The sequence below is a fragment of the Herpailurus yagouaroundi genome, unplaced genomic scaffold (genome assembly GCF_014898765.1).
Source record: "Herpailurus yagouaroundi ecotype Mexico unplaced genomic scaffold, PumYag 142, whole genome shotgun sequence".
NCBI classification, from domain to species: domain Eukaryota; kingdom Metazoa; phylum Chordata; class Mammalia; order Carnivora; family Felidae; genus Herpailurus; species Herpailurus yagouaroundi.
Window position 1 is genome coordinate 20,117,721 of NW_024412397.1, and position 21,461 is coordinate 20,139,181.

Genomic DNA, 21,461 nt, shown 5'->3' on the forward strand with positions numbered 1-21,461 from the left:
CCTGCATCTGAGAATATCTTGATTTCCCCTTCATTCTTGGGGGATATTTTCACTGGATATAGGATTCTGGGTTGACAGTTTTTTTCTTTCAACATTTGAAGTATGTTGTGTTGGCTCCTTTTGGCTTCTACTGTTTTTGATAAGAAATCCACTGTCATTCAAATTATTTTCTCCTATAATTAAGCAGTCCTTTTTCTCTTGCTGCTTTCAAAATTTTTCTTTAACTTTAGTTTTCAGAGCCTGACATGGGGCCTGATCTCATGAATGTGAGATTATGACCTGAGCCAAAATCAAGAGTCAGATGCTCAACTGATTGAGTCATCCAGGCACTCCTCTGTGTCTTTTTAAAAATCCATTCTATGCTTTGTGCTTTGTTTAATTGGGTATTTATATTTACCTCATAATAAAATATCTTGAGCACATATACCTCAGTTGCCCTTCAACCCTCTTTATGTTGATATTAGTCAGACTTCTATACTTTCCAGATTATTATGGATATTACATTTTAATTTCTTTCATCTTAGTAACTTTAAAAAAAATTTTTTTTTCAACGTTTATTTATTTTTGGGACAGAGAGAGACAGAGCATGAACGGGGGAGGGGCAGAGAGAGAGGGAGACACAGAATCGGAAACAGGCTCCAGGCTCTGAGCCATCAGCCCAGAGCCTGACGCGGGGCTCGAACTCACGGACCGCGAGATCGTGACCTGGCTGAAGTCGGATGCTTAACCGACTGCGCCACCCAGGCGCCCCTCCTTAGTAACTTTTTAAAGACAACAACAACAACAAACTACCAAGGTATTAAATCATCTTCTCTCCATAGTTTTATTGTGGCTTCTCTTGAGTTTGACTCTTCACTTCTTTAAGTACTTCATCTAAAACTCTTCTCAATGAGAACCTTTGAGTGGGAAACCTTCTGAGGTCTTGTGTGTGAGAGAATATTTTTATCCATCCCTTGTATTTAAGTGACAGTTTGATTAGATGCAAAATTCTAGGTTATAAATTGTTTTTCTGAAATATTTTTAAAATATCACTTTATTACATTGTTTCATTTTAATTTATTTCTTTACTTAGTTTTAAAGCTTATTTAAAAGCTTTAAATAAGCTTTTAAAAGGGCAGAAAGAGAAGGGGAGAAAGAGACTCCCAAGCAGGCTTGTCAGCATGGAGTCTGATGTGGGGCTTGAACTCAAGAACGCTGAGATCATGACCTGAGCCAAAATCAAGTCAGACACTTAACTGACTGAGCCACTCAGGCGCCCCTACATTGTTTTTTCTTTTAATGCAACATCAGTTTGATCTTGTTCCTCTGAATATGATCTGCATATTTAGAACTTTCTCTTTTTCTCTGATATATACTTTATTGTAAGATGCTTAAATGCAGGTTTTCTTTATCTACCACTCTCAGGGATCTTTTAACATGAGAACTTTCACATTTTATTTTAAATTGTGGGAAATCTATTTCTTCAAATATTTTCTCTCCATTATTACTTCTTTTGTGGAACACTTATTATCCAAATCTCGTCATGTATTTCTTTCGTTCACAGCTTTTCCCTTACATTTATAATTACTTTTATTTTCTTCCTTCTGAGAACGTCCTCAATCCTATCTTCTAATTTACTAAATAATTTCTTAGCTGTATTCATTCTGCCATTTACCTTATTAGAGTTCTTTATGTCAACTATTATATTTTCTTAATATGTCTGCTTGATTATTATATATTTTGTTCTTATTTCATATCACTAGTATTTTTCTTTCTTTATGTCTTTTAGAGTTTTTATTAGGCTAGTTTTAAATTATATATATGTCTTTCTAACAGTTCTGATTCTGAGGAAATACGTAATCCGATGTTTGTTTTCTTTTTGAAACAGTTGTGCTGTTCCTAAGATGTGTTATTTGGGGATGGGAGCTCATTTTTTCCTGATGGCATCAGTTATTTTATCAAGCCAGACTTTAGCCTCATCAACATAATTACTGCAGGATTGGGGGTAAGTGAATGGGACTTAGGGTGGAGAGTTTTCTGATGGAAACACTGGAAAACCACAGTTAATCAGTCCTCACCCCACATAAAGTTCTGTTCAGGGCTTTGCTGTTTGCTTTTCCTAGAAAAAGCTACATTAAAAGGACACTCCATAGTTTATAAGCCCCCAGTTCTGGGGATTTAGAGGGAAAGGAAAATGGGTGCAGAAGTGATCAAAGGTTATTGTGTCCCTGTCTTCCTCAGCACCTCACAAGCTCAACTTCAGCACTGTTCTGGTCTTACTTTAGGACACCTGGAGCAGAGTTCAGAGTCTCTGTAGGTAAAAGGTTGGGCATTATTTGCCCCAAGGCAAATTTGGGAGAAGAATAAAACTTCAAGCTCCTACGCTCCATTCCTGCTGTATCCTCCCACAGAAGCACTGAGCTGCCTTCTGTCCCAGATCAAAGCCTCACCGCTCCCCAAACACAAACATACAACTTCAGATCACTAGTGTCACTCCAGGAATTTCTCACAGGTTTTCCCATAGTTTGATATTTCCCTTCTAAGACAACGATTCTCAATCTTGGCTGCATATTAGAATTGCCTGGGGAGATTTAAAAAACCCTAATGCTTGGGCTGCACCTCAGACCAGTTAATTTAGAAGTTGTTGGGATGGAGCCAACACATCATTTTTAAAAGCATCCCAGGATATTACAATGTGCAGCCAGGGTTGAGAACTACCACTCTGTCTCCTGCAGGTTGATCTTGCTGGCAGGAATCAGTAGTTGGGCTAGTTTAGTATCTAGAAACTGAAATCATAAATGACGTCTCCATAGCCAAATACAAGTGTTCTCTAGCTTTTCAACCTCACTGGTACCCACTTCCATAACACTTGGCACGCCCTATTGAAACCCTTTCCTGTTTGCTGAGACCGCACACAGCCAAGGCCCTTGTCTGACCTTCTGCACTGCTCCTCTCTTTCTCCCTCCTCCCCATCAAAACCCTAAAGTTAGTTGCTTCTCAATATTCATAGTCCATGGTTGCCTCCTTCTCTCCAAGAATTTTGCCAGCACAAACATGTATAAAAACTACATCTCCAGCCCTGACTACTCTCACATGTTTGGTCTTCCTCCATTTGCATGTCTTGTTGGCATCTTAAATTCAACCTGTATAAAATGGAACTCATAATTTCTGCATAAAATAGCTCCCCCTTATTACTTCCTTCCTCCAATCAATCCAGTCACCATTTTGAGGGTCATCTTTGGTTCTTCCTTTTCCAGTCTTATTTCCAAGTTCAATTAGATTTATTTTTGTTCAATGTCACTTGTACATTCGTATTGCCATCTTTCAAGTTCACACCCTAACAATTTCCTGTCTAGACTGTTGAATCAGACTTTTGTCTAATCTCCCTTCTTTTGATATTCCTTCCACAAAGTAATCAATAAACCATTGTTGAATTACTTAATATAGGCTAGAACTCCAATCACATAACTCACAAACCACTGTTCAAAATCCATTAATAATTCATTACCCTCTCACATCCAAAGTACAAACTCTCTGACACCCAATGCCCAAGTATGGTCCAAGCTGTCATTCTGGCCATGTTTGCGAGTATTTCTCCACACTAGATGGAACTGTTTGTTTGTTTGTTTGTTTGTTTGTTTTAGTGAAAAGAACATAAACTTTAAGTCAGACATATTCGGTTTCAAATTCCAATTTGCTACCAGTAATTTGGATAAATTCCTAAACCAATAGGAGTCTCAGTTTCCACAACTCAAACAAACAAAAAACAAACAACAAAGCAAAAATAAAGATAATATTAACTAGTAGGACCATTAAAGAGATTAAACACAATTATGTATAAATTATAGTATTATGATATTTTTGTTAGCTCCTAAGCTTCCTACTGCACTTGGTTTAACCTTCTTATGAGTTAGGAAAGATTATTTGTTTTTTGTTTTCTCTTTTGTTTTATGATTATGTTTTTTTCTTTTTTTCTTCTTTTTTTTAGTTTATTTATTTGAGAGAGAGAGAGAGAGAGTGCATGTGCATGTGAGTGGGAGAGGGGCAAGAGAGAGGGAGGGAGAGAATCCCAAGCAGGCTCCATGCTGTCAGCACAGAGCCCAATGCAGGGCTCCACCACATAAACCATAAGATCTTGGCCTGAGCTAAAACCAAGAGTCAGATGCTTAACTGACTAAGCCACCCAGCTACCCCTGTCTTTTGTTTTACATGTACTTGTTACTCCTGACTGTGTTCTAGGCCAAGGGTTGACAAAATGTTGCCCATAGACCAAATACAGCCTGCCTTAGGTTTAATGCAGACACACCCATTTACTTAAGTATTGTCTATGGCTGCTTCCATGCTAGAATAGCAAAGTTGAGTAGTTGTGACAGACACCATATGTCCTGCAAAGCCTAAAATATTTGCTAGGCTGTCTTCCTTTCCTCACTCCATATTCTCTCCTTAGGGTGTGGTGGTTTTAAAATATGTCCTCAAATTCTTCAATAAAACTCACTTCAAAAGGTAGAGCTCCAGGGCACCTGGGTGACTCCGTCGGTTAAGCAACTGACTTCGGCTCAGGTCATGATCTCATAGTTCATGGGTTCAAGCCCCACGTCAGGCTCTGTGCTGACAGCTCAGAGCCTGGAGCCTGCTTCAGATTCTGTGTCTCCCTCTCTCTCTCTCTGTCCTTTTCCCTCCTCATGCTCTGTCTCTCTCGTCTCTCAAAAATAAATAAATGTTTGGGGCACCTGGGTGGCGCAGTTGGTTAAGCGTCCGACTTCAACCAGGTCACGATCTCGCGGTCCGTGAGTTCGAGCCCCGCGTTGGGCTCTGGGCTGATGGCTCAGAGCCTGGAGCCTGTTTCTGATTCTGTGTCTCCCTCTCTCTCTGCCCCTCCCCCGTTCATGCTCTGTCTCTCTCTGTCCCAAAAAAATAAATAAACGTTAAAAATAAATAAATGTTTAAAAAAAATTTTTTTTAACAAAAGGTAGAGCTCCATCCCCATCTCCTTGAATATGGACTGGACTTATGACTTGCTTATAACAAATAGAACATGGCAGAAGCAACAGCATGTGATGACTTAGAAAGTCATAAAAGGCATTGTGGCTTCCATCATGCTTTTCTGGATTACCATTTCTGGAGGAAGCCAACCACCATATCACTAAGATACTCACACATCCTGGGGCAGGCCCCAGGTGGAGAAGAACAGAGCCCCCCCCCCCACCCCCGCCAACACCACCACTCTGTGTGAGCCTCTGGAGAAGCTGTCGCTCCAGGCTCATTCATCCCTCAGCTGAACTTTCTGACTGCAGCCCCAGTCAACATCTTAACTACAAACACCACAAGAGACCACAAGCCAGACCTCCTGGCAAAGCCACTCCCAAGTACCTAACCCACAGAAACTGCAAGGATAATAAATGTTTATTGTTGTTTTAAGCCAGTAAGTTTGGGATTAACTTTTTATACAGAAATAAATAACTAATTCACCAGGCAATCTTCCACAGGCCAAAGACTTTCAAATGTACAATCACAGCCTGAACCTCTCCTGTGAACTCAAGCCTTTGTAAGTAACTGCCTATTCCACATCTCCTTTTAGATATCTCGAAAGGATTTAAAACCCAGCACATGCAAGCTTGTGCTTTGTTCCTATACAAATATGATATTCTGGGGAACCTGGGTGGCTCAGTTGGCTGAGTGTCCAACTTTGGTTCAGATCATGATCTCATGATTTGTGAGTTCAAGTCCCCCATCAGGCTCACTGCTGTCAGCGCAGAGCCCGCTTTGTATCTTCTGTCCCCCTCTCTCTCTGCTTCCCCCCCCCCGCCAGTGCTCTCTCTCTCAAAAATAAACATTAAAAAAAACCAAATATGATATTCCTTCAATATTCTTTATCTCAGTTAATGACACAATGAATTTCCTTGTCTGGCATCTATTGCTTAGGAGAAGTCTGCTGTCAAAGCAACATTCTTTGGATGTAACCTGTCTTGCCCTTTACTAGCTTTTGAGACTTTCTCTGGATCCTTGAGCCCAATGATTGATTTGTTTTTATTTGTTCTAACACTTGGTTTGATTTTTTACACAATTCTTTAACTCTCAGAAGCTCTCAACTTTTGTCTCCCTGGTTATTGCATTTTGACTATTCTCACTATCCCTTCTGTATGAGTCGTGATCCATTCAGGAGACAGAACCCAACAGACTTCAACAGGCAGACACAACAGACTTCAATAGGCAGAAGTTAATCTGAAGAATTATTAACCAGACAAAAGGCAAAAATGAGGCACCAAGGCATGGAGGCAGTAACTACATGACGTTGTCCCCCACTAGGGTTGGGGAAACAAAGGGATGAAGTAAGAATTGTAAAATTTAAATTTTTTTAATGTTTATTTTTGAGAGACAGAGACAGAGTGTGAGTGGGGGAGGGGCGGAGAGAGGGGGAGACCCAGAATCTGAAGCAGGCTCCAGGCTCTGAGCTGTCAGCACAGAGCCTTGACTCGGGGCTGGAACTCATGGACCGCAAAATCATTACCTGAGCTAAAGTCAGGCATTCAACCGACTGAGCCATCCAAGCACCCCTGGACTATTAAAATTTAAAAGCTTGGAGGAGGGAGCCTGAAGAACTAGAACTAATGCTTTTGAGGAAAGTGTGCTGGCCAGCTGGGACTTGGGTTTCTAAAAGGGTGCAATGAGGCTGGTCACACTAGTTTTGGAAAAACTGCTGCCACTGGAATGAATGCCACTGCCAGGACAGGCATTAAACATTATCCCCTAATTCACTCATCTACTCCCAGCACCTAGTAGCCCAAGGCTGGGGGATGTGTCAGTTTCATTCTTTCTTTCAAGCTTAGCTATATACTTTAAGCAAGCCTATGTGTTTGGAGCAGATAGGCGTCATTCCCTTACCTGGCTCGTCATCTGTCCGGAGTCTCTGTCCACTCCTCTTTATCTCCACTGTCCTCACTCTAATCCAAAGCATTGCCATTTCTTTCCTGGCCTAATGCTGATGTCTTATGACTCGCCTATATGCATTCGTTCTGTCATGGCTATCATCTACACTCGGCAGCTGACGTTTTCTCAGTGTCAACCCAAGAACATCATGTCTTCTTTAAGTTCCTTCCCATTGTTCTTAAAATAAAGACAGAAATCTTTCATATGTCCTACAAAGGCTCATAGGTCCTGACCCTGCTCACCACTCTGGTACCACCTTGCACACACCCTCTCTCTGTGTTCTCCTGCCTGTAACACTTACCCTTCTCCTGAACTTCTGACACATTCATATAACCTGCCTGCCATATTTCCTTTCTTTCCTGCCCTGGGCCTAGTCTTCTCAGCATATTATTGATTAGAGTCAGGGACCTCTATATTGTTTTTGAGTTCTAGTGTCTAGCAGAGTACCACTATACTAGTATGCAAGCCACAAATTCTTATTATTCATCATCATGATAAAAACTTAGTGTCATTATAGTCAACACAGTAAAATTCGGCTAATTCAATTATTCCCCCAAGTAGTATACAAGGTTTAAAGCCTGCTCTTCTCAAGTAATTAAATGTTATAATTATCTAACACACTATTAGGCAATGCAGTTTCATGAATGTTAGTCCATTATTTCCAGCCCTTTATATTTTAAATTAATGACATAGTAATTTAAAAAAAAACAACTTTAAAATACTTTACTTTGGCTGAAAACACAACTATCTTCAGATGGTGTTCAAAATGGTTTAAATTACCCAGATGTGGTGAACATGCAGTGAAATCTTAGAAAGGCCCTAAAGAATTCCCTAAGAATGATACATGAGCCAAGGACGTGACATTCATCTTGGAGGTTCTTTCTCCCCCTGAACAAGTTTGATAAAATGCCTTTTCTTCCACTTTGACCTTAAGCACTTAGAAATCATTTGTTTTACAAAAGCCCTGTGGTCCAAGATTATAGCAAGCAGAATAGTGACTTCTGTCTCATATTTCTATTGTGCATGGTTTATGGCTTTAGTTTAAGGGAGTGCTTTTACATAAAAGTTTTTACATAGATTTTACTCCCATGCCTTTGTTGGCCTCCTCTGTGATTCTATGAAGAACATCTTTGTGCTTTCAAAGCTCGCCTCAAGCACAACACCTCCATGGGCTTGTCTAACAGTTACAACAAGCCAGTGTTACAGCAGCTGCACACGTATGTGTACTTATCCAGGTCCCATGCTTCAGCAAACTTCTTATCTTTGCCATTTTTATGAATCATGTTGATGTTACTTTAGCACCCAAGCATGGTAGTATGTTGCATCTTAAGAATATTTTTAGAATGATAACTTTTTGCCACTAGGCTGCCGGGCTTATTATAGTGTGACTTACACTGCAGACTTCCCTAAATTTAGCTTCCTTTTCATCCACTGTGACCATCCAGATATTCAAATTAGGTGTATTCAAGAGGCTAATAGCCAACGATTTGCCAGAGACCTATAAATATCGGCATGAATTTTATGTTTTCACTTGACATCAAGAGTGTTTCCATTGACAGTGATCCTGGACTCTTCCTGTCAGGACCTTGTTACGAATTTTCCAGACATTTGTAGAATCCTGAAAGTTTGTTTGTTTGTTTTTCAAATTGAAATGAACACATATCTCATGACAAAAGCATTATTTGGTAAAAGATCATTATGCAAACCATAATAAGGTCTCAAATTGTATGCTGCATGAAACATTTACTATAAGGGAACTTTACACATTTATAAAATTATTTACTGTTAGCATAAATTTATGAAGAAAGATTTGGCATATTATTTTGCCCTCAATTTGAAATCTGTTGAGTTGTGGCTATTTTTCTAAAGGTTTATCATATGCTATCTTCCAATCTGGCATTTTACTACTACCCATGCATTATCTTCTCATAGGATGAGGTAATGCTGTTCATTTGCCTGTCCCAAATACATACTTATTGCTGTCATTGACCGAAAAGATATTTTGCAGACCTACAAAAAAAGGTTCTTTTGTAGAAACTGATATAAATACTTCATAGTCTGCCTTAAGGATGTGAAAGCATGGTTAACCATGATCCAGATAAATATTTTCCACATCAACCTAGGGCACCATCACACTTACTTCATATAAAACCAAGCCTCCAAAACACGTTCTTCTTTTTTTTTTTTTTTAATGTTTATTTATTTTTGAGAGACAGACAGAGTGTGAGCAGAGGAGGGGCAGAGAAAGAGGGAGACACAGAATCCGAAGCAGGCTCCAGGCTCTGAGCTGTCAGCACAGAGCCCAACATGGGGCTCGAATTCACGAACCGTGACATCATGATCTGAGCTGAAGTCAGACACTCAATCGACCGAGCCACCCAGGCTGAGTTTTTCAATGACCATCAACACTTTATATTTAGTGAATTGATATATCTAGTATTTTAAATTTTCTAAGACTTTTCAATGAATAATGAAAGTGGGGGTCTCAGTAACAGTACATTTAAAAATAAGTTACTTCAGGGGAGCCTGCGTAGCTCAGTCGGCTGGGCGACTGGCTCTTGATGTCCATTCAGGTCATGGTCTCACAATTCGTGGGTTCAAGCCTGGCATCAGGCTGTGCACTGGCAGCACAGAGTCACTTAGTATACTGTCCTCAAGTTCCATTGATGTTGTTGCACAGGCAGGATTTCCTTCTTTCTCATGGTTGCATAATATCCATATATATATTTACATATGTATTATATATTTATATATAACATTCACAGATACATAATTTTCACATGTATATATACAGTATATGTGATATATAATATATATGATATTCACTATATATAATATTCACATATGTGCTGTCAGTGCAGAGCATGCTTGGTACTCTCTCTCTCTTCCTCTCTCTCTGCCCCCTAATGCGGGCCTCGAACTCATGAACTGTGAGATCATGACCTGAGCCAAAATCAAGAGTGAGATGCTTAACTGACTGAGCCACCCAGGTATGCCCAAAAACACATATTTTAAATTAAAAAAAAAAAGAATTAAATTCTATCAAATTCAGCTTGAAATGTAAAAGCTAAAATAAAGAAAGCAGGGGTTTAATTGGAAGTTTCATTGTTGCGATGTCAGTGGCCAAATCAGGTGCCAGGAAATCAATTCCCTGTCTCTCTCTCTCTCCGTCTCTCCCTTTTTCTATCTCTCCCTCTCTCCCTCTTTCCCTCTCTCCCTCCCTTTACCTCTCTCTCGCTCCCTCTCTCCCTCCTTCTCTCTCTCTCCCTCTTCCTCTCTTTCTCTCCCTTTCTCCCTCTCTCTCTCTCTCCCCCCTTTCCCACTCTCTCTCTCCCTCTCTCCGTCTCTCCCTCTCCCTCTCCTGCCCTTTCCCTCTCTCTCTCTGTCTCTCTCCCTCTCTCCATCTCTCTATCTCTCCCTCTCTCTGTCTCTGTCTCTCTCTCTCTCTGTCTCTCTCTCTCTCTCTCTCTCACACACACACACACACACACACACACACACACACACACAGGAGTTAGGCCTCCTTTCTTTAGGTCATCCATCCCTTAGAGATGTTTCAACAGTGTTCCCTCTGAATCTGCTGGGCAATAAAGGAACTACCATATAATCCAGCAATCCCACTTCTTCTGATTACAAATATTCAAAGGTAATGAAAACAGATACCTGCACTCCCATGTTCACTGCAACATTAGCCACCATAGCCAAGATACAGAAACAACCTAAGTGTCCATCAATGGATGAGTGGATACAGATGATGTGATTTATACATATCCTTCTTTTCTCATGGCTAAATTACATTCATACATATATGAATATTACATAATGTGAATGTTATATATATTATATATCATATATAGCAATTTTATACATGTGAAAATTATGTATCTGTGAATATAATATACACAAATATATAATACATATGTAAATATATATATGGATATTATACAGCCATGAGAAAGAAGGAAATCCTGCCTGTGCAACAACATTGATGGAACTTGAGGACATTATACTAAGCGAGACAAGTCAGACAAAGACAAATACTGTATGATATCACTTATGTGTGAAATCTAGAAAAGCTGAACTCATAGAAATAAAGTAGAATAGTGGTAACCAGGGGCTGGGAGAGTAGGGTAATTAGGGAGATGATTTTTAAGGGTACAAACTTACGATTAGAAGATGAATAAACTCCGCAGGTCTAATGCAGTGTTAATGTAGGTGATTAGAGTCAATAATACTATATTATAAACCTCAAGTTGCTAAGATTCTAGATATTAAAACTGCTCATCACAAAAAGAGATGACAATTACATAATGAGCTAGAGCTGTTAGCTAAGCTATAATGGTAATCATATTGCAATATATAAATGTACCAATCAACATGCTGTACGCTTTAACCTTACACAATATTACATATCAATTACAACTCAACTTTTTTTTAAAAAAGAAAGAAAAGTCAAGGTCACTTATCCCTACAGTCCTGAAACCAGGCAGTCATCAGCCTTAGAAGTGACTGCCATCAAAAACGAGTAGCTTCGATGTCCTTTATGAAGGCTTTCCTGACTCTCCTCGATACATTTGGCCACTCCTTTCTTGTGTGGCCATTGTATCCTAAAGACACCATTGTCAGGACATCTATGACACGTTCCTTCAGGGTAGTTGTATTCCTGTCTGTTTCCTCCCCTGGGGAGGACCATAAAGACTGTGATCCCCGGAATACATTTCTTTCTAGCACTTCTCACAATATCTACCCCACAGTCAATGCTTAATGTATTCCTTGACTAAATTCTTCTGGACATACTCAAAGAAAGAAAACACAAACTTTAGTACCAGCACACTCTGTAAATAATTGGGAAACAGAAGCCACGGAATATAACAAGCTAGAGTCATCCAATTTTGAGCACAAGTTTCTTAGGCCAAAATGAGGAAGGGCTGTAAAGCAGATTTTTTTTTTTTAGCAGCAACAGTTACCATTCACAGGTCACCTCCCTTCTGAGCCTTCACATTGTAATCACATCGATTAGCTAATCTTTGGCATCACAGCAAGGGTCATTTTTCTGGTCAATATTCAGAAATTGTTGCCAGGTTATTTCGGTGCTTGGTGATTATAACTCCTTATGAAATTTGGCTATAAAATCTGTGTTTCTCCCAGTGTATGTACTCTGTATTGCCAAATGTGATACAGTCAGAAAGCACATTCCTTCATTATTTTTCTTTTACAAGAATAAAATTGGTAAAATACATTATTTGCTTTTAAGTGGAAAAACATTCCATTTTCCAGATGCCGGCTCTTCAGAAAACATTATAGATCTCTTGTTGAAATTTTTAGAAGTGATCACGTTATCATACATTTTACACTCCTGGTCAAGCTGTCAACACTACCAATGCATTTCCATAACTACCTACATATGCCCATTTCCTTGGGAGAAGAAAAGCAGAATGATACTAACTCTTCTGAACTTTCACATACATTTGAATTTTTATATGTCAAATCTCAGACTGTCAAAATTGGAAGCATAGACATTCTTTTCCTTAGAACATCAACTCTCATGAAACACTACCTTTAATATAATCAACTTCTTAAAGAACCATAAATACTTTCCCAATCTTTACACACTATTTTCCAAAAGTATATAATATTCACAGACCAGAAATGAAGGTGAGATTGTCTTTACATAAATTTAGCTTGGGAATCAGGAAAATATGACCTAATAGAGGAAATCTCTGGACAAGTTGAAGATAGTAAATGATATGGGAACTGGGAAACCTATTGCCACGGAGTCTTCCTTTAAATAGTGGCCTTTGTAAAATACATTCTGGTTCATACTCCTAACAAAAACGTGAAACAGAAATCTACTTTTCCATCCCAACTGGGTTTCCTCCAAACATGCTGCCTTCTCCCTAATGAGTTGGAATCGTGTGCACCATAAAGCAGCATAATGCATCCTGAAATGCTGACATTTCATTTTTAATTGAAATCAAACAGAAATAGTTCCACTGGGGAAAAAGAGAGTAAAGCTGGCTTTTGATAGAAATTAATAGAGGGGAGACTGAACTACTTCTCCCCATCATAAAGTAGTCGACCGGTGAAGGATGCCAGTCCTCTTGCCTGAGATTATCTCCAGGATTTTGGTGAAAAGAACATGTCTTATGGAGGCAGAACGAGAAATCATATCTAGATGGGCATATTTAAGAAATAAATGAAATTAAAAAAAACACATGAATATAAAGTTTAAGGGAAAACTTTAATTTTAGTATGAAAACACAGGGTAACAAGTGTAAAAGAGTTCATATTGCCAACAAAAATATCTGCAAAAATAAATCAGAAAATACATGCTTTGGGAAGTAAGATAAATTTATATTCTTGGGACTAATTTCCATATATCAGTGAAGAAAATTTCTTTTAAAAACAAGTTTATAGCAATACCTATAGCAGTAGTAACTGTAGAAGTTGTAGTTTGAGTAGTAGCAATAATATTAATGAAGATTAACATTTTTATATTTGTATATGGGTTATAAAATATTTTTATAAGAATTTTTAATGTTTTGATCCTCTAAAAAGTATTATGAAAACAGCTTTCTGAAGACAATATTTTATTTTCCAAAATACCAGACTTCAAATATAAAAAGCCATAATTTTAATGAAAACACTTTTCTTTATGCTCAAATTTTCTAGAAAGAATCTGTAGTATTTTGTATGAAATGCTGGCTTTCCAGAATGAGTCACTTCAAGACATTATTAAGTGAGGACTGGATAAGTAAGGGGGAGATGCCTGACACTGGGGAGTTCATAGGCCAGTGTTACAGACAGGTACTTAAAGAGATAAATGACACTATGATATGATACCTGCTAGAACAGCAATAGGAACAAAGTACTTTGAGAGCACAGAGAAGGGAGGAAATAATCCTGCCTGGGGGAATCCGAGAAGGCTAGACTGAGGAGGGCACAACTAAGCCAGTAATTATCAATGATGAGGAGTTCACAGGGCGAAGAGAGGCAAGAGGGCATCAAAGGCAATAAAAACTCCATAGATAGTCAATGAAAGACATACAAAAAAGGGGGGGGCATTATGTTTGCCACTTCTTGAGTGCAAGGAATACCAGGAGATGAGGCTAGAAACACGGTGGGGAGTAGATCAGGGGTCTGCAAATTACAGCCCACAAAACCCAAGAGCTAAGAATAGTTTTTATATTTTTCAACAGTAGAAAAAAAGGAAAAAAGAAAAGAATACCTCAAGACAAGTGGGAATTATGTGAAATTCTGATTTCACTGTGCACAAATAAAGTGTTATTGGAACACGGGCATGCTCAGTCATTTACATATTGTCTTTGGCTACTATCATAACTACAACCCCAGAGTGGGATAGCTCGACAGAGACTGTGTGGCCTGCAAAGCCCAAACAAAGTTTGCCAACTCCTAAACTAGCGAAGTCAGGCTTTGTGCAGAGTCGGACATATAAAACCTGTGCTCCCAAGAAAGGTGTCAGGAGGCGTGATGTGGGACTCTTCAGCACACAGACGGTAATAGGAGCCATGGGTCCAGATGAGATTGCCTAACATGAAATCTGCAGAACTCCGACCATTTCAGGGGAGACAGATGAAGGGGGAGGTCCCGGGGAAGAGAATGAAGAACAAAGAACAACAATGCGAGACAGAGAGAGGGCACATGGCAAGTGGAATCTCATTTTTTTACATGAGAACGTCTTTGACACCCTGTGGGATGCCCAAGTCTGACAGATGACCCCCTGAGTTCCTCTTTGAATCTAGCTTTTCTCCATTCTCCCTGCCAGTGTCTTCCCTGTGCACCCAGGTTACTGTTACATGATCCTCTTATTCTCCCACCCGTGGTCTAATCCAACACAACTGTCCACACTGATGCCAAAGTGGTCTTTTCAAAAACTGACGCCAGTGATATTTCCAAAATATTTATTCATATTTAAACATACTTAATCATAGCTGTCCAGTGTTTAAAATTTATCAGAGACTCTACTCTCTTATTTAATACATATCATTTATCTGTTGCTGCATAACAGCTGAACACAAAACTTAGCAGCTTAAAACAGCAAACGTGTCTGCCAGTTTCTGTGGCTCAGGAATCTGGCCACAGTTTTTCTGGGTTCCTCTGTCTCAGGGTTTCTCATGAGACTAGAAAGGTGTCAGCATGAGCTGAAGTCACCTGAAGGATCAAGTGGGGGAAATGCTACTTCTAAGCTCACTGAAATGGCTGTTCTCAGGCCTCAGGTCCTCAGTGATTTTTGGTGAAGATATTAGTTTTTTGAACAGCATCCACAACTGCGAGAAAATAAATTTCTGTTCTTTAAGCCACCCAATCTGTGGTATTCTGTTATGGCGGCTTGAGTAGACTAATATATGTGTAAGTCAGGCCCAAGTTTTTTGCTCCTCAGTCAACTCTTTATAAGAAAGTTCCCCGTGAGGCCACAGGTGTGGATCGAAGGAGTGAAGTAATGCAGCATCAGTAGGAGTTAAAGAAGTCCGTGCCACCTGCTCATTCAACTCACTTGAGTGTTCAGAGCTTACTGGACATAGTGTCTTCTGCAATATTTCCATAGGATGATGGACGGCTGGTGCGCACACACAGTGTTAAGCTTTGATGGGTCAGACAACACTCCGTTCATGCTGGCCAGGTCACAATGCATAGTCATTCAGTGGCTCATGGTTTCCCTAGATGGGCCCAGTAACAAGCCAAGAGCTATTTTTCAAAAGGAGAATTGATGTGTGCAGAAGAGTTAGTGTTCTAAAATTAGAATGTGATGATCGTTGCACAGTCCTGCGAATATACTAAAAAACACTGAAGACTTTAATGTGTGAATTATATCTAAAATATAAAGAACCATAAATCATCTATCCCGCAACCCTCCCCCCCCCCAAAAAAAAAGAATAGGGCTTAGGGGCCTGCACTGTAGTTCTCCTATGGGGGCTTCCCAGAGGATCCTTAGAGCATCCCTACCTGCCAGAGATCACTGAGTACTCTTGAACTGCTGGGTCATAATGGAACCAAGAGGTAGAGTGGTCTCCTATACAGCTGGACCTTCTGCAAGCCTCAGGCCCACAGAGCTGGATACTCTGCCTCTGAGGAGAGCTGCCTGGAGATACTGATACCTTAGGACCTCAGAGATATGCTCCATATAGCTGGGACCCAAACCTTTAAGGCACTGCCCAACTGTTGCAGATACCACTGAATGGGCACAACGCAGCTGGTTGTGAGAAGGGCAACAAGTAGCTGGAGACTGGAGCCAACCATCTCTGCCTGAGTGAAGGGCCATGGTAAAGTATCACTGACAAGAATAGAAAGAAAACAAGACAGTAAGTTCCTTCTCCCCAACTCCAGCCTTCTGGTCTCCCTCACACAGTCCCTGTTGACAAGAACCTAGAAGGGAACCAGCAATCAAGGGAAAGAGGTGGTTTCCAGAGTCCAAGCTCTAGCATCACAGTGCAGAAAAAAGAAAAATATCTTCCTGTTTCTCCCACTAGACCCTAAGCCCCCCATGGATTGTGATTAAGCCTTATTTCTCTGTTTAAGATACTTAGAGCAGTGTCTGGCAAAATGTATTTAGGAATGAATGAAGAAAGAAAGAAAGAAGAAAGAAAGAAAGAAAGAAAGAAAGAAAGAAAGAAAGAAAGAAAGAAGAAAGAAAGAAAAGAAAGAGAGAAGCAAGGGAAGAAATGAAAAAAAAAGATGGTATTTAAGGGTATGAAGAACCTCAGGGTGGACAAGTCAGACAGATACTGAGGAGAGGTCAGAATTGGCCAGTACTACCAGGAAGGAAGTAAAAGAGGCGACTGTGGAAGGAAAAGGCTCTTCCATGGAGGTGGGTGGTAAGTGGAAGGAGGGCTGTAGGAACATAGCTAGAGGGGAGTTCTGTGTGACAGAAAATTGGTTCACTTGCTTGTTTCCAGGATGTGGAAACCTGTACAGGTTTACAAGTTGAGTAAAACAAGAGAAGGAAAATTTGAACTTGCAGGAAAAAGGAGGGATGAGTGATGAATGGATACAGCTGTTCTGTCTTCTTCTTCTTTTGAGTCTTTCTAACATTTCCTTTTTTTTTAATGTTTATTTATTTTTGAGAGAGAGAGAGAGAGAGATAGCATGAACAGGGAAGGGGCAGAGAACGAAGGAGACAGAATCTGAAGCAGGCTCCAGGCTCTGATCTGTCAGCACAGAGCCTGACATAGGGCTCGAACTCATGAACCGCGAGATCATGACCTGAGCTGAAGTTGGACATTTAGCTGACTGAGCCACCCAGGTGCCCCGAGACTTTCCAAAATTTCTACCTAGAGACCTTGAATGGCTTTTTGGGGTACTTCAGATACAGGTTTTATGTTAGATTTGATGAAAATAATATGGGTATATTTTAAGGTCTGAGGCCAGATGCTTTCAGTGTTCAAAAACATTTAGTCCTGTACTGACTTCTTGAGGGCCACCAGGCACTAGGGAGATGCCTCGAGGGAAGAGTGCAGCTGTGTATTCTTTATAGTGAGACAATTATTTAGTTATAATCCAACTTGTGGTAAAGCCTATTAGTTCTTCACAGAGGTGTCCTCACATACCTAACCTCTACAAATTTGCCTAGAGATTTTTAAGGAAAATCAAGAGTACCAATGAACTTAAAAAATGTATTATAAAATGAATGACAAAAATAAACATCCATAAATGAAAAACACTTTATTCCTTTTCTTTATCTGATACTCCATTAAAATTTCACCATATTAATATCTCAGTTATTTCATGAAAGCAGTTTAATGAATCCTTTGGAAAATTCTAATAAAAATTAGAAATCGATTATCTCAGTCTCAAATTTGCCACAATTAAAAGGAAACTTTTTTGAATTGGACTGTTTCTCCCTAAAGAATCTTCTTCTTATAATGAAGAATATTGCAGTACGCTCTAAATAGATGTTTAAAATCTCTCTCATATGTTCTGGAAATCTCTCTCATTGAGACAGTCCCAGCTTGACAGCCCTGCAATAACCATTAAATATTAAAATAACATTAAAGAGCAACTGCTCCCCTCATGGATATAGCTACAAAACTCCGTTTCACACTAATGGGGCTCACACAGCTAAATCCCCATGTGCTGTACTGAAAATTTACCCCTAAGGATCCGAGGATCAGACAAAGTCAAGAAATGATAAACTCACTTGCAAAAAAAATAATCGATCCACTACCAACAAATTATTATTATTCCTGAAATTACAATCACATAATCATCCTAAAAATCAGATTGTCTAGGATTTAACAGCATCCAATTTTGCATTCACATAATATACATTTGTGATGTAGTAAAATTCATACTTGTATTGCAAGATAATTTGGATGTTGTAAAGATATTTATAAAGTTATAAAAATTGTGTCTCATTTACAAAGATCGCCTAAAGCCAGAATCTAATTCTAAATATTTTTTTATGTGCACTATTTCTGTAGACACTAGCACCATAATGCTTAAGCTTAAGAACTGCTTTTTGTTGTTGTTTATATAGGTTTAAAGTAAAGGGGGAAAAAGGTAATGTGCATAACCAATAGTGTTAATATTTAAATTTATATGGAGCTCTTAATTTCTCCAAAAGTAACATTTTAAGAAATTATGGCAACTTTGACTCAGTTGTACCACACTATATTAATAACCATCCATAGTCACTATCCCGGAAGCAGTCACAAGCTATTGAAAAGACACTACATTTAACAGAATGTACTCTAGACTAAGTTTTAGCTTACCCAAAATTTATCTTAGCCAAATATCAAACTAAGACCCATCTGTTGAATTCTCCAAGTCACAACTTTATCAGCTATAAAATGGACTTGGGGATCTCTTAAATCTGCAGTGTGTCATTTTCTTTTGGGACAGCTAATTTGGTTTATACTGAGTCTGGTTAGATTTTCCCACTTCCCACCCTCCTTCTCCCCCCAACATACACACACAAGCATAAACATAAAAAGGAAAAAGGAATTTTAAAATCTTACAAAGAACTATGGTATAAGTGTGTCTGTAATATTCTGTGAAATTCCTACTTGTGAATGTCAAAGTATTTCCCAGAATTGAGAGAGGCCTAGAGAATGAGAAAGAGGGAGGGGTAGTGTTGTTTTGTGGAGAAAACACCCAGATGGAAGATGTGTTCCACCACTACCAACTCTGTGATCTTGGACAGACCACTTCCTTTCTCTAGATTATACTTTCCTTCTGTGAAGAACATGGAGAGCGGTGGATATTGGATAAAATGGTCATGAAGTGCACTTGCAACTCTGAAATTGGATGCCTCTAACTAAAATGTCACTATTATGACAAACCAAAGTAGTTACTCTTAAGTCTGCAGAGAAGAAAAGAAGAGGGTGTGTGTGTGTGTGTGTGTGTGTGTGTGTGTGAAAGAGAGAGAGAGAGAGAGAGAGAGAGAGAGAGAGAGAGATAAAGGGTGAAGAAGACAGGAAATAAAGTAAATATGGATCATTTTGCAAATTCAATAGTAGTACAAGAACTGGGAGGTATCTAGAAAGATTAAAGATTTCCTGACCTTTGTTGAGCACTTCTGTGTGTCAGGTATGAAGCTAATAGCACTGCAGATACTGTCTCATTAAATTCTCATTATGAACCCTGTGAGACCTACTATAATTATCCCCATCTTCTAGATGAGGAAACAAAGGCCTAGAGAGTCTTGAGTTCCATAGGTATTGTTACTAACGAAAACACGTGAAATAGAGACTGAGTCATGTCCCCAGAAGAGTCATCTTTTAGAGTCAATCAGAGTCAACATTATAGAGAATGACCCTCTGCTTTCTTTGTTTGGTAAGAGACTTTTTGGTAACACCACTGAACACACTCTAATTGTATATACTGCTTGCCCATCCCAGCAACAATATTCTTTTTCTTTCATCCACTACAAAAGTGGTATTACAATCTTCTAAGGATAACCCCATTGTCTGGCACTTAAACGTTTGTTGAAAGAATGAAGCTTCCCAACTAAGATGGGAGAACATGGACCAAATTTACCCTGTCACCTAAAAGAGCCAAAAGGACCCCCAAAGTGGACAAAATATATGAAAGAATAGTTTTTAATTTGCTAGGCATGCAGCAACAAAGAACTGTGATCCCTAAGCGATCGGAAATGAACAAGGTGAGCCCTATGATTGCCCAATTTAATGACTGGAGGGTTTCAAGGTTCTCTGAGTTGAGAAGACAACTGAAACTCTGGAAAGATCGAGGCAACTCACGTTGATGAGACAGAGGACCAGACAGCAATAACTCCAGAGAACTGCACAAGGACATCCTTGAATATTTATCAAAGTACCGATTAGCACAGGAAGTGATGGCTCTACCTGAGGCCCAAGAAAGAACCACCTGCAAGAGCACTGCTCAGTGCTCACACTGGGCTGGGAACAGTGCCCGTAATCAAAAGGAAAGTTTCTTGACATTGGTCTTGGGAATGATTTCTTGGACATGACACCAAAGCACAAGCAAAAGAAACAAAAATAGACAAGTGGGACTACATCAAACTGAAAAGGTGTGCACAGCAAAGGAAACAAGAGAGTGAAAGGGCAGCCAATGGAATGAGGGAAAATATTGGCAAACCGTATATCTGATAAAGGTTGATAATCAAAATGTGTAAGGAACCTGCAACTCAACAGCAAAAACAAAACAAAACAAAATAAAACCCTGATTGGAAAATAGACAAAGGACTTTTATCTAAAGACATGCAAATGGCCAATAGTTATATGAAAAAATGTCAAACATCACTAATCATCAGGGAAATGCTCAACAAAGTATCACCTCAAATCTTTTAGGATTGCTATATAGGTTATATATATATAGCATATATATATAATATATATGTGCATATAATATATAGCACATTATATATTATATATAGCATATAATATATATAGTATATAATATATAATAGCTATATATATATATATATATATATATATATAATAAGTTTTGTCGAGGATGGAAAAATCAGAACTCTTGTACTCTTGTACCCTGTTGGTAGAAATATAAAATGGTGCAGCTACTACAGAAAACAGTTTGGTGGTTCTTCGAAAAATTAAAAATAGGCCTACCACATGATCAGGCAATCCCAGTTCTGGGTATATATCCAAAAGAATTGAAATCAGGGTCTTGAAGTGGTATCTGCATTCTCAAGTTTATCGGGGCATTATTCACAATAGCCAAGACATGGAAACAAATTAAATGTCCATCAACAGATGAATGGATCAGGACAACGTGATGCACACCCACAATGGAATATTATTCAGCCTTAAAAAGGAAAGAAATCTTGTATGTGACAATATGGATAAGCCTAGAGGACACTATGCTAAGTGAAATAAGCCAATCATGGAAAGTCAAATCCTGCATGAGGTATTTTAAATAGTTAAACTTCTACAAACAGACAGTAGACTAATGGTTGCCAAGGGGAGTTGTTGTTCAATGGGTATAAAATTTCAATTATGCAGCATGAATAAATTCAAGAGATGTGTTGTATAATATTGTGACTATAGTTAGCAATACTGCAGTGTGCACTTAAAATTTTGTTAAGGGTCTCATGATAA